This window comes from Canis lupus, chromosome 24 (genome assembly GCF_003254725.2).
Source record: "Canis lupus dingo isolate Sandy chromosome 24, ASM325472v2, whole genome shotgun sequence".
Classification (NCBI taxonomy): domain Eukaryota; kingdom Metazoa; phylum Chordata; class Mammalia; order Carnivora; family Canidae; genus Canis; species Canis lupus.
The window spans coordinates 12192724-12205051 of record NC_064266.1 but is presented as its reverse complement, the minus strand read 5'-3'; the positions used below and the strand labels follow the sequence as shown (position 1 = coordinate 12205051).

Below are 12328 nucleotides of genomic sequence, written 5' to 3'. Positions count from 1 at the left end.
AATTTTTTTAAAATTTTTATTTATTTATGATAGTCACACACAGAGAGAGAGAGAGAGAGAGAGGCAGAGACATAGGCAGAGGGAGAAGCAGGCTCCATGCACCTGGGAGCCCGACGTGGGATTCGATCCCGGGTCTCCAGGATCGCGCCCTGGGCCAAAGGCAGGCGCCAAACCGCTGCACCACCCAGGGATCCTGAGATGTGTTTATCAAAGTATTTTTAAATTTGTGATGTAGTAATATATTATCTTTTAAAAAGTACAGCATTAAATAGCAGTATTTGGTGGAGAGTCTAATAATGACCACAATTTCAAGTAGTAATAAGAGTATACATTTTGAGATACCTGTAACAACTGTGAAGTGATATGGAAGTCATCTGCGATTTCTACTGGTGCTGCATCAGGGGTCGGGATCCCCTCCAGCACTACCAGTGTAGAGGTGGGAGTAAGCCAAAGGAGAGGAAGGAAGGTAGATCTGCATGTCCTGTGGGCATAAGCGATACTTGGGGTTCCCTGAAGCAGTTATTTTTTGTTGTGTAACAAATTACCCCAAAACTTAAAACAGCAATTTCTTATTTCTCATGGGCCTGTGGTTAACTGGATAGGATGGTTCTTCAGTCAGCTGGTAGATTGGCTGGGGTCTTGTTGGTCTGTAATGTCCTCACTTCCACAAGTGGTGGTTGTTAACTGGCTGTGGGCCAGGGTGACAAGTGACTAGACCAACTATCTCTCATTAACCAAAAACAGCAAGAAAGGATGAGCACCAGCATGGGAGCACTTTTAAAGTCTGTTTAGGCCCAAAATGCTATTGTCCCATTGGCCAAAGTAAGTCTCATGGCTAAGCACAGAGTCAGTATGGGAGGGGGCACCCAAAATTATGATACTGAGAGGAGAAGTATTACAACCATTTTTGCAAAACTATCTACTACAGCCCCCACCAAACATGGGAGCGTTAATCAGAGAAAGCCCTTCTATCTGCCACAGGCTGGGCACCAGGCCTCCATCCTGGGGCTATGGAGCTCCCACTAAATTCACACACCAGGGAATTTAGGCATGGGTTATTATAATCTGCCAAATTTAGAGCCTCCGGGCTTAAGTTTTAGATATCCTTGGGTCAAGAAGGTGCCTGGAACATCTCTCTGCGTCTCTCCAAGTTAACATCCACAGACCCAGATGTCCAGTAAATTCAGGGGGTACACAAAAGGAAAATTTTCTCCTCTGAACATTAAGGCTGAGTAAGCCTTTCAGGATTCAAACTGGAAAAAAACAAAACAAAAACAAAAACATCACCTTCTTATGGTTTTGTGAAGACGTTTCTTTATCTGAAATTTTGCCTGGGCTTGCCTTGGTGTGGGCAGTTGTATTTGAACTTTTTTTTTTCTTCCCCTGTTTAAGCAAACTCTTCTTTCTCCTCTAATTGCAAGAGCTCCCCATCATGGTAGAAACAATTCTCAGCCAGTCCTCTGCCCAATGAGCACTTTGGAAATGGGAACCCAAGGGAGGAGGCAGTGGAAAAAACCCTGAAGGCTTTTCAACTGTGCTGCTGCGTCATGGAAAACCAGCGACGCACCTGCGCTGGTGCCTCCCAGCAGGTCCCACGAGAGCCTTCGTCTTAGTTATTCCGTGGATGAGCAGGGGTTGTCTGACTCACCCAGCTGTCTAGTCCGGCACTTCAAAAAGCATTCTGAGTCCTGCTGTACATTTTCTCAGCTCACTTCAGATATCAGATGGCAGACTCCTGAGGATCAGACCTTGAGCAGAGAAACTGTTCACTCTTTCAGATCCTGTACCAGCTTCTTTACTGAGCTCGCCACTACCACCCCCCCAACACACACACATACAGACACACGCACAGACACACACACACACACGTGTGCACAAATTTAAATAAAGGCTTCTAAATTCTTTAGTCAGCATGCTCTCTTAGGCTGGGTCCTCCCACAGAAACAGACCCTGAGGACATGAGTACACATATTTTATTTGAGAGGTGACCCTAGGAAACACTAGTAGGTGAGCCAGGGAAGCATGAGAATGAGAAGGAAACCAGTGCAAGGGGATATTTGTGAGCAGGCTACCACCTGCTGGGGCTCAGTCCTGAATTGCTTCATTTAAAAGACAAGGAATCGGGGCACCTGGGGGTGGCTTAGCTGGTTGAGTGTTTGCCTTCAGCTCAGGTCATGATCCCAGGGTCCTGGGATCGAGCCCCACATCAGGGTCCCTGCTCAGTGGGAAGCCCGCTTCTTAAAAAAAAAAAAGAAAAAAAAAATAAATAAAAGACAAGGAATCTGAAGTATAGGCAAAGCAATTCCCATCCTTCAGAAGCTATAAACTTGCCTCCAGCCCTGTGGGAGGCCAAGCTACTCCGGAGACTGGAGAAATCCCAAAGGCGCTGAGTCATAGCTTGAGTAGCCCTCAGAATGCACAGGGAAGGTGGGTGCCAAGGAGATACAGGTGGAGCATTACGGATGGCTGCTACTCTTGTGCAAACTGTCATCTCCAAATACCCCAAGCACATACCCATCTCCAGCTTTGGTCCATTTGGTTTAGTCAACATGTTTATTCAACACATATTCATTAGGCCCCTACTGGGTACCATTTATTCAACACCCATGTTCTGAGTTTCTGCGTACATAATTGCATTTGCTTCCCGTGACAACCTGCAAGGAGGTATTATTAGTTTCATTTTACAGATGAGAAAAGTGAGGTGCAATGAGGTTAATAAATTACTGTAAGTCCCCCAACCTGAAAATGGCAGAGCTGAGATTCCTATCCAGGTCCACTTTTGAGTGTCAACTCCATCCATCCACTGTAACCACCACCCAGTTAGGTCAGGACACTATCCTGCTCCTTTGAGAAAAGGCTCACCCATGCCCAGCCCCTGTGCCACCATTTTCCAGAATCTTTCCCCTCTCCCTTCTTTTTCTGTCCTGTTCTTTTATCTCTTGTTTTCAAGCTGCCTCCAGGGAATTACCTCCTGACCCTTTGGTGTTCCAAACCCTCTCTCAGGGCAGTGGGCTGCCCCTCTCACCTTTCAGGCCCCCTGACCTTGGGCACTGTGACATCTCTCTCCAACCTCATTACATCTTGGACTTTCCAGGTCCTTAAATAGCCTCCAGCTCACACCCAACCATGATCTGTGCTCCTCCAGCCCACATCTGTCGGGCACTTTGGCAGGTCCTGCCGTTTCTGGTATCCTGCTGAAGGAGTCAGAGAACTGTCTCTTTGTGACATCTTGTGACTTTGGGACTGATTTCACCTGTGGGCCCCAAGCAAACGGGCACCAAATGTTTTGTTTTTGAGCATCAGACCAAAATGCAAGTCCCAATTTACTGTTGTTAATATTTTAAAAATAAAATGGCATGAGGTGAGGACCAGGAGAGGGAATAATTAATTCCAGCCTGCCAGCAGGAGAGTGGGAGGAAGGAGGCAGCTCTTGCAGTCTCAGGGAGGACACCCCGCAGTAAACACAGAGCTTCAGCTTCCAGGTGGTGAAGAAATATAAAGGGGGGGCAGGTGGGATGCAAAACAATTCTGCAAGGCACTATTTTAGAGATAATGTGTCTGACTTCATGAAACACATACTGTCATTTTGAAAAACAATATCATAGAGCATTAGTGCCAATACTACCTCTGGTGCTCTGGAGCCAGTACTGGTGAGCAGCCCATTTACTCCACCTCTCACAGAACAAAACCAGAAAAAAGTTGGAAATGCAAGAAGTATAAGAAGGGGGATGATATCTGTGATGGAAAATGGCTTCTTGTAGATCAGTGAGTGCAAATTTTATACCATGGATCCAAATAGACCATTTTTATTCTTTATTTTTTTATTTTGAGAGAGAGAGAGAGGGAGAGCATGAGCAGGTGTGGGGCAGGCAAAGGGAGAGGGAGAGAGAATCTCAAGCAGGCTCCATGTTCAGCACACAGCCTAATCTGGGACTCGATCTCACAACCCTGAGATCATGACCTGAGTCGAAATCGAGAGTTGGACATTTAACTGACTGAGCCACCCACTTGCCCCTAAATAGACCATTTTTAAATGATCATTTTAAAATCCAAAGTGTTTTAGCAGAGAAGGAAGAGTAGGGGCCTTTGGCATTCATACCTAGTTTTGAACCCCATCTTGGATCCCAACTCTCCAGGCGCTTTGGAACCACACAGCATGCTGTGTCATCTCTGTGCCCACATGTGTGGGTTACATTGTAGAATCAGGGAAGGTTGAACTGGAAGAAATGTTGGGAAGCCTCCAACCCAAACTCCTCACTCCAGTAAAGATACGGTTTAGACTTTGTTAACAGTTGTTAACTAGAGCCCCCCCAGGCTACACCACAAAACCAACCAGCATTCCCTAAGTGGAGGATTGGAGGGAGATGAGAGGGGTTTGTAAAAGCCCTCTGATTTCAGGAGGCACCAGGAATGCACAGAGGCCTTTCTGGAGCTCAGATGCATTTCTTATTTATTGCTGTGTAACAACATTACAGCAAGCCCAGAGGCTTAAACCAGCACACATTTATTATCTCACAGCTCCATGGGTCTTGGGTGTGGGCACAGCATGGCGGCGGGCTCTCTGTTTAGGGTCTCACAACCTCCTGGAGCTGCATTCTCATCTGGAGCCTGAGGTCTACTTCCAAGCTCCTTCAGGTTGTTGGTGGAATTCAACTCCTTGCCTGATAGGACTGAGGGCTGGGTTTCCTGGCTGACTGTGAGGCGGGAGCCCTTCTCAGTTCCTCACTGCTTGGCCCCCTGTAGGCCCAATCACAAAGATTGCAGTTGAGCTCCTCAAGGCCAGCAGCAGGGTTTCCTCAGGAAGGTTCAGGTCCTTCTTGTAAGGGTTTTCACCTGGTCAGGCCAGGCCTAGGCCTGGATGATCTCCCTTTCGATGATCTCAAAGTCAGCTGATTGAGGGCTTTAATTACACATGCAGAATCCCTTTACCTTTTCCTTATGGCCTGACCTTATGGTGTGACATCTTGTCATATTCACAGAAGCCACCCACACTCCATGTGATAAGATTCCACACAGAGCCTGTGTGCCAGGAGTGGGAATTGTGACAGCCATTCTAGAATTGTGCCTCCCACACCAGGGAAAGCCCTGTTCTTCTCCCTTCAGCCAGCCGCATGCCCCTATTCTGAGAACACCTGGATGCACATCACAGTCAGGGGCCTCCCAGATGACCATTTCTCAGCAGCCAGGCTTCATTTTGAACTGGGTAATTTTGATGTTTGCAGACCTGCCTGCTGGCCTGAGTTGGGGCCTGCGTGCATTTTCCTGACCTTGATTGCCTCAATCCACAATCATCGTTCCAGAAGAGGCAAGGCTCACAGAGCCCTGGAAGAGCAGGCAGGGGGCTCTAGAGGGTTTGACTTTCAGTGTTTGCTGTCAGCATCCTGGAGAGTGATGCCAATGGCTCCAATGACTCTGTGGGGCCAGCAATCACTGCAGGCTTGCAGGGGGGTGGGGGGGTCGCTGGCATGAGATGAGCTATGGAACTCCTCTGGGAAGCAGCTGCTAGGGGTAATAGGAGCGTCTGCAGCCTTGCTGAGCTTTCACAGAGCCAAACAAGAGGTCTGGGGCTGCCCACCCCATGCATGGGAGGTCTGTGTGGCTGGGGGTATTCAGCATTCTGAACCCTGCCAAAGCTGGACCACTTTGAGCTGGAAAGAGCAGCAGAGGCCTTGGCCAGAACCACAGATTGGGACAGACCTCAAGGGGCAGGCTGGCAGAGAGCTACAATCAAGATAGGGGCAGCTTCTTTGTTCAGTGATCTACGGGCAGCCTGGCAATGCTTCCTGAGCCCCAGAGGGCATCCAGTGGGTTGAACCCTGTGGATCTTCATCACTCAGAGTAGGAGCACACAGCATCCATCAGTTCTCCTTTATTCTTCCTGTCATCCACCACATATTTACTGAGCATCTATATGCCGACTGCTCCTCTAGGCACTGGGAAAACAAGTGAACATCAGGCAAGATTTCCTCTCGTGGAAATAACACATTAGCAGGAGGAGATAAACTGAAAAACACAGAAACAGCAGTATCAGATGGGGCTGGAGGCTAAGCAAGAGGCTAAAATCGGGTGAGGGGGTAACAAGAGAGGCAGGGAAGGCCCCTCTGAAGAAATGGCAGTTAAGCTCCAGATGAGGAGGGACCCATCCCAATGGAGAGAGTATTTCAGAAGGTTGGTACAAATTCCTGAGGCAGGAGCAAGGCTGGTGTGTTTGCACATCCAGGGAACTGGTGCACCTGCCAGTTAGGAGTAATAAGGATCAGGGCAGGGCACCTCCAGCAGCCATTATAGTAGCCACGACTTTCCTGGTGGAGGAGAGGGGATGACCAGGCTATGAAGCACCCTGCTGCAAGAAAACATTAGACCCCAAATTTTCAAAATAAATTAAATGAGCTAACACGGGACCCCTGTTATAGGAGGAAGCTCTCATTGCCCACAGGTTCTCTTCAAAAAAATCTTTAAACAGTCAGCTCTCACTACGCACTTAAAATGGGAATTGATTTACTGGTGTTCCATTCACCTAGCTTCTTAGGAATAAATTCAGTGCATGTTGGAGAGTGTCAAAAACCAAAATGCATACTGAATAAAACAAAGCAGAGAGATGTATTGCAGGGGTTTTGACCTGCAAGCCAGGAAACCCAAGGCTATGGGAACAGTTGAGTTCCAAGTTCCCCACAGACTAAGGGATTTTTTATGGGATAAATACAGAACTTATTCAGCTTTTTCAGCTGATTGGTTGCCTAGTGGTTACTGCCACAGAAATTGAAATCCTTTTCTGAGAGTAGATGTGGCCTGTTCACCAGGAATACATTCACCAGGAAGAACCACTGCACTATGATCACAGAGATGGAGCCAGTAGCTCAGGAGAAGGACCGGACTTAACACAAGTGCCCCTTGTGACTTTACTTAAAAACTGGCTTTACCACTCAACTGTGTAGCTCTTAAGAATGTAGACTAGTGGGGTATCTAGGTGACTGTCAATTAAGTGTCTGCCTTTGGCTCAGATCGTGATCCCAGAGCCCTGGGATCAAGTCACATGGTGGGCTCTCTGCTCAGCGGGGAGTCAGCTTCTCCCTCTTTGCTCTCTCTCACATAAATGAATAAAATTTTAAAAAAGAAAAAGAATGTAGACCAGTGGTTTCCAAAACTTGTCTGCACATCAGGATTGCCTAGGATCTTATAAAAATGTCAAAGTCCAGGCCATATCCTAAGCCAATCAAATCACAATTTCTGGGGGCAGTTTTAAATAATGTTTTTATTTTGAAATAATTTTAGATTTGCATAAAAGTTGTGAAGATAGTATACCTCTCCCCTGAAGAATGTATACTCCTCTTCCAATTTCCCCCACTGTTATGCCTTATATTATCATGGTACATTTGTCACAACGAGGAAATTGACATTAGTCCATTACTATTAATCAAACTCAAGATTTTATGTGGATTCCACTAGCCTTTCTACAAATGTTCTCTTCCTATTCTGGGGCCCAATCCAGGTACCACACTGCATTTAATTGTGTCTCCCCTGTCTCCTTTCTGTGATAGTCTCTTCATCTTTCTTTGTTTTTTACAACCCTGGTAGTCTTGAGGAGCATTGGCCAGATACCCACAGAACATCACCCAATCTGGGTTTATCTGTTATTCTCATCATTAGACTGGGGTTCTAGGTTTTGGGAAAGAATATGGTAGAAGTGAAGTGTTCTACCCATCATCTCACACCAGGGCGTGTAGCAAATCCACATGACATCACTGGTGATGTTATATTTGCGTAGAGTAGCATTTGCCAGGTGACTCCACTATAAAGTTACTGTTTTTCCCTTCCCTTACTCTAATCTTTGGAAACCTGTCACTGAGTCTAGCCCAATATCAAGGTGTGTGTATGTGTGTGTGTGTGTGTGTGTGTGTGTGTGTGTGTAGGGAGGTGGTAATCAAGCCCTGCCTGCAAGCAAAAATCTGAAGGACACATTTTCATGGCTACCATAAAGTCCTGATCTCTTTGCCTTAGTTCCCAGTCACTACTGTGCAAACTTTCTCAAATGATCCAGGACTTGGTGTACTCCTCAGTCTCTTGGGAATAAACCAGCACTTCTGGCTGTGTTACCTTGAGCAGGTTATTAGGCCCTACTGAGCCTCAGTTTTCTCATCTGACAAACAGGTATCAACAGAGTATCTATTTCTAAGAGTTATTGCAGAGATGAATTAGATAATGCATATAGTTTTGACTGCAGTGCTGGACATAGAGCAAGCATTCCATGAATGTTAACTATCAACCATAGTAATGATATTAGTAATGCTTTCCCTACTCCAGCCTTGTGTATCAGATATCTAGTGCACCTCAGTGACATAAAACAGTAAGTTGGAACTTATGTTTGAGAGGGACATATTAAATACCTCATTCTAGAATGTTTACCTCTTTTTATTTTTTTAAAGATTTTATTTATTTATTCATGAGAGACAGAGAGAGAGGCAGAGACACAGGCAGAGGGAGAAGCAGGCTCCATGCAGGGAGCCCGACGTGGGACTTGATCCCAGGACTTCAGGATCGCACCCTGGGCCAAAGGCAGGTTCTAAACCGCTGAGCCACCCAGGGATTCCCTAGAATGTTTACCTCTTAAATGAACACTTATTTAGCACTTACTATATGCCAGGCACTGTTCTAATAATTTTCATAAATATTGCCTCATTTAGTCTTCATAAAAATCCTATGAGGTGACAAATATTATTATCCCCATTTTACTGATAAGGAAACTGAGGTACGGTAAGGTGAAGGGGTTTGGCTAAGGTACACAGCCAGTGAGTGGCAAAGCCAGGATTTGAACTGAGGCAATCTCACTCTCAAATCCATGTTGGTAACCACTACATTGCACCAGATGCTCCAGGTAAGTAGTGTGGAGTGTTGCCATACTATTTAAAAGGGAAGTTGGCCCAGTCACAGAAAATATCTGTGAAATCTTCAGTCAGGATATACCAGGCAAGTGTGGGGTGGGGAAAGGATGTGTTTGGAAAGTTTAAGGAATATTCTGGTTTCCCTCTCCCCAAAACCATCTGACATTACATATCCTTTTCCTGAGAAGTCTCCTCTCTTACCTCACTTGCTTTCTTATTTCTTTAATGTGCACTTGGGAAAATTCAGCATGTCTTTGATTTTAGGGAGATCAGAATGCAGAATGCAGCAGACACCTCTTTCAATAACTGGAACTGATAGTCAGCATAAAAGAATTTGGACCATCCAAACACATCCTTATGCTTTGTTTTCTACACTTAAGAAAACACTTCATTTTTATGTCAGGAGTTTGGTAGTGCAAAGGAAATTCCTGATTGTGAGAACTTCGATTAGCTATCAGAATATGTTTCGGGAAAATGAGTATTCATTTGAATCTGTGAGTCTAAAAAATACTGTTTCCCTGGATTTCAAAGTGTTGCATTTAGGTCCTCACCCTGGGTACATCCCCAGATCCATGTTCTTGCACTTGAACTCAACTACAAACTTGGTGACAGGAATGCTATCTTATCCATCTTTTACACATACATACACTAAAAAGTCCACACATTAATGTTTTGATCTTTTCTTTTCTTTTTTCTTTTTTTTTTTTTCTTTTTTTTTTTTTTTGAGAGTGAAAGAGTGTCCACCTTTCACAGGGGTCGGGGAGCAGAGGGGCAGAGTGAGAGAGAGAGAGAGAGAATCTCAAGCAGACTCTCTGCTGAGCATGGAGCCCAATGAGGGGCTTGATCAAGATCATGACCCTGAGATCATGACCTGAGCCAAAGCATCAAGAGTCAGATGCTTAACCAAGTGAACCACCCTGTGCCCCCTCAATACATGTTTTTAAATGGATTTATAATTAAGTAGAGAAGTTGTTGTGACTTACTTATTTTTTCTGTTTTTGAAACTGTATATTTGAAACCTCAGGAGCACATGTAAATCACAAGCTATGTCCCATCTTGTCCCCATATAAAATCAACTTTCTGCTCCCAAAATTGTCAAGGAATAAAAGTATGTTCATTCACACCATGATTGAAATTTTAAATGTACCTCTACTGACATCTGAGACTTCAAAGTAGCATGTTCTTCATCCCAGGCAAACAGTGTTCTCAAGCATTGGTGTTATTTAGTAGAGCTCATTGGAATTCATTTTATGTTTGTTTATGTTGATTCCATTTCTGTCTGAAGCCTGCTGGGAAAACTCAGAATTCTGGTGGTTTTGCTGGGGACATATTGATTCTGAACTGATTCTGAGCCATTATATTTCAAAGATCAGTCTCATATTGAATTTTTCTGGTTTGGAGCAAAAGAAAGAATGGTGGGTGTGCATGTTCTGTGCACATCTGTATGGGTATGTGGGGTGGGAGTAGAAGATGGTAGGAAAGAGATAAAAGGGGCTGACCTATTTATTGAGAGGGAGAGCAAAATTGCACTTGCAAGATTCTTCTTATCAATAAAGACTGAAAGACTCTGAGCCCAGGAAATGTTGATGTTTGGCTAAAACATCTTAGAGAAGAAGGAATAGAGGTGAGCTACCTTGACAGTGATTGGTTTTTTTAGGGGGTACTCCTGTCATCATCCACACACAGACTCCAAGTGAAAACTTCTTGCTTGTGGGGATAAGTCACTTTCCAGACAAGTCTACTAAACTTCCTACCAAATTGCCACCTTTTACACTCTAAAGAATTTCGTGGTCCCTTTGAAATTCAGAAAGAATAGATGTGGTAAGAGTGGTCTTTTAAATGGAAAGATAGAGATACAAGAGAGAAATAAATCAATACTCATCACTAGTACTTATTCTCAAGAAGTGCTCACCAGTCCCCAAGGAGCAACATCCCTGTTAGGGCTTATATGATAAGTCAGACACAGTATTTATCGAACATCTGCCGTGTCCCCACACTGTGCTGGCATCTGGTCATGATCTGGTTAATGGTGGACACTCTGGTCTCAGACAAAGGGGGAAGCTATTTAGCCTTTCCGTCCTGTTTCTTTATTTGCAAAATAGTGGTGATGATAATAGGGTTGTTGTAAGGATTAGCACTCACGAAGAGGTCAGACACTGCCTGGCACACAGTGAGTCAACTGTGTGTCAACTATGGTGCTTCTAGGTACTCCAGATGGATTAATTCATCTAATTAAAATCTGGTTGACCCCAAAGCTAGAAAAGAATAGGCAGTATTTCAACAGCTAAGGCAAAGAATTTCTACTCCTTAAAGCTACAGAGAACATCCTAATTCTGCCCAGATTACTGAACCTGATGACTCATTAATTGATGGCCATCAGCAGATCAGTAAATGTGTGCCACCAACAATCACTTGGGCAGATTGGTGGTGACATCTGGGTCCAGCCCTGCATTGATTTTTTTTTTTTTTTTCGCCTCCTGCAATGAAATGGGATGACAACATTTTATTTTACCAACTGCATTCTTCCTGTCCTGGCCCACAACTTTTCAGACCAAGATAGACATTAACCTGAAAATAAATTTCAGCTTCAATAGAGAAAAAGGCTAAGAATAGAATTACCGGTTGTTCCTGATATGCCATATGAAAAATTTATATTAAGTCAGTCTTCTTTTTTTCCTCTTGGCCTATTTTCTTTTATTAAAGGATGTGAAGACAGTACCTTCCATTATTGTCGTGTCTTCCAAGCATGCTTTATTTCTGCTCTACTTACTGCCTGCTACTTACTCATACTGATAGTCCAACTATCTGTAAAACTCCTAACATAAAAAAGTGAAAAGAAGTTTGACTACTGGGTATGGAAGGCAGAACAGGATGATGACACTATAGCAAACTGTTGAGGTATATCCAGCATATTGGTTAGCTTTCACTGGGTAACAAATAACCACAAAATGTAGTAGCTTCAAAAAGCATCATTTATTTAGCTCATGATTCTACCAAGTCAGCAAATTGGGCTGATTTCAGTTGTGCAGTTTTCTTAGTCTTGGTTGAGCTCATTCTGTGGTCAGTGAGTGGGTCTGCTGGGAACTGCTTGGTCTAGGGTAGCTTATCAGATGATGGTCTATCTCATAGGCTAGTCTGGTTTGTTCACCTAATGGTTACAAGGAGGGATGGGAGCACACCTCAGTCTAATCTATTTTGAGCCCATGCCTATGGTTAATAAGGCCTAAGAAGATGTTCCTCCTGATTGACTGCATAGGAATGATCAAACTCACACCTGTGTGTTCAGAAGCCAATAAAAGGTATGCTTGGCTATATGGATAATGGCATTGGTGTAGGGAAGACTCATGATAACCCATGGGATATTCCTTAGCCAAACCCATCACCTCATCTACTTCAGCTGTTAATATTTGCCCTCCTTCAACAGAAATCATTTTTATAGTGTTTCTCCT

General features: G+C 44.3%; 1 protein-coding gene and 1 long non-coding RNA gene across 4 annotated transcripts in view; one reads left to right on the top strand and one right to left on the bottom strand.

The window, feature by feature from the left end:
• The window catches only part of SNAP25 (synaptosome associated protein 25), a 78805-nt gene that overhangs the window by 15465 nt on the left and 51012 nt on the right, over positions 1–12328 (top strand). The gene's annotated exons all lie outside the window — the stretch shown is intronic.
• On the bottom strand, positions 4489–6657 carry LOC112673597 (uncharacterized). Its single transcript, XR_003144921.3, has 2 exons — positions 4834–6657; positions 4489–4737 (listed from the first exon to the last, which is right to left on the bottom strand). It is a non-coding gene; the product is annotated as an uncharacterized LOC112673597 (long non-coding RNA).